Raw genomic sequence first — 2,463 nt, 5'->3', positions numbered from 1 at the left:
TGTGTTCTGAGCAGACCTGCCCCTCTCCCCAAGCTGTCTCTCCAGTGTTGTCCTCTGTAGTGCAGTCTTTGGGGAGGTGGTCCACATAGCTGGGATTGGGGTCGGCCCACAGACCTCTCGCCATCATCATTTTCAAAACAGTTTCTTTCTTCTTGAACTCTTTGATCAACTCCCTTTATCCCCTCCCTCCTCCATCTTCCCCCACCCTGAACCCTTATTTTTATATTATTATTACTTTGCTGTATCTTACACCATCCAATGTATCTTTTCACCTGTTATTATTCCCCTTGAGTGGGGTTATATAGTCATCATTGCTATTGATTCCCCCTTTCCCACCCCTCTTTCCAGACCCTCAGGGAGTCATTACTTCCATTACTATTTCTGAAAGGTTTATCTATCTTGGGTTTCATACATCGAATGATCTTAATTATACAAATGAACATACACAGGTCTCAGAAGATTAATGAGGTGAAACTAATACCATATTAGTAAGGGGAAGACATATTAAAGAACCAGAGACTATTCATGTGTTTCCAAAAATATTTCTTTAGGATATCTACCAAGTAGAAGGATCGATGTTATCTGGTATTATGTATTTCCACTTGTCTGTCAGTGTGCCATGCTGTGGTGGCTTATGTATTGCTGTGATGCTGGAAGCTTTTCACTGGTATTTCAAATGCAGCAGAACCACTCAAAAGAATGGTTTCAGTGGAGCATCCAGACAAAGAACAGAAACCAAATGTGACACATCTGTATAATGCAATAGTCTTCAAATATAAAAAGAAATGAGGTTCAAAAGGTTTGTGGATGAACTTGAAAATACGTTAAGTAGATTAAGCCAGATATAACAGAACAATATTGTATAATACCATTTATATAAAATATTTACAATAAATACATCCATTGTGATAAAAGAAGGTTAATGTTACCATGCATTAGGCATGGAATGGAGGAGGGGATGATGGAGTCAAAAAATGTACATGGAAAAATGATATATTTTATTTTATATTAAAAAAATCTCAGAGAGGGGGGAGCAGGGAGGGAGGGGAAAAATGAAGCGCTGATACCAAGGGATCAAGTAGGCAGTGAATGTTTTGAGAACAATGATGGCACTAAATGTACAAATGTGCTTGACACAATGTATAGACGTATGAATTGCAATGAGTTGTATGAGCCCCAACAAAATGATTAAAAAAAATACCCTTCAAAAAAAAACCACCTCATTAAATCTGTTTCCTTAAATGAACCTGATTCAAGATTGTGTTTCACTGATCAAATAATTAAAGAATAAATAATATGTTAATATTTGTTCAAAAGAGAATTTGAGCCGAAGATTTATAGAATTAATTGGTCAGTGTTATGGATTGAATTGGGTCTACTTAAAATATGTATTAATTTGGCTAGACACTGATTCTCAATATTATGTAATTATTCTTAGTTTTGTGACTTGATGTAATTATTCTGTGTCACTGTTTCCCAAAGAGGGAGATACTAACCCCCCTTGGGGGCGCACTGGAATGATCCAAGGGGCTGCAAAAACCTATACCTACGCTTTATCCTGGATTATGGGCTATAATGCAAGTTTTTAACTACTGAAGGTGGGGATGCTGAGTAATTTTTGTTCTGAAAAGGGGACAGTGAGCCAAATAAGTTTGGAAACTTCTGTACCATGTGTTATAAATCCTAACATCTATGATGTTAATAATGGAGCCCTGGTGGTGCAGTGGTTAAGCTTTGGTCTGCTATTTGCAGGGTCCGCAGTTCAAAACCAATAGTAGCTTCTGTGGGACAAATATTGCACTTTCTATTCCCATAAACAGTACAGTCTAGGAAACCCTCAGAGGGTTGCTATGAGTCAGCACTGTCTGGAGAGCAGTGAGGGACGATGTTAATAAGGTGGGATCACAAGCAGTATTGTTCATGAGCCCACGTGTAATCTAGGATTAAGTTGTATCTTGAGCCAATCGCTTTTGAGATAAACAAACAAAACTCACTGCCATCAAGTCTACTGTGACTCCCACTGGCCCTGGAGGACAGGTAAGAACTGCCCTTATGGGTTTCTGCTACTTTAACTTGGCTTTCTCTCACAGAGGGGCTGGTGGCTTCAAACCACTGACCTTGCGGTTAGCAATCCAACAAGTAAGCACTACACCACTCTGACAGTGAGCGAGTCCTTTAAGATAGAAAGGGTTAATCAAATAGGCAGAGAGCCCAGGGACATTCTATCCCCAAGAAAGAAGAGCCTGGGGTGGAGTGTTTTATTTGGACATGGGATTCTTACCCAGAGAACATCCTAGATCCAGGGGAAGATTAATGACAAAGATGTTCCCCCAGAGATGACAGAGAGATATCATTCTCCTGTAGCTGATGCTATGAATTCAACTTCAAGTCTTCTAAACTGTAACAAAATAAATTTCTGGAAAAAAAAATCTGTTTGCTAAAGCCACACTCCATCTATCCGTT

This window comes from Echinops telfairi, unplaced genomic scaffold (assembly GCF_000313985.2).
Source record: "Echinops telfairi isolate 266 unplaced genomic scaffold, ASM31398v2 ScPeMD7_7;HRSCAF=31, whole genome shotgun sequence".
NCBI classification, from domain to species: domain Eukaryota; kingdom Metazoa; phylum Chordata; class Mammalia; order Afrosoricida; family Tenrecidae; genus Echinops; species Echinops telfairi.
Note: the sequence above shows the minus strand (reverse complement) of the source record.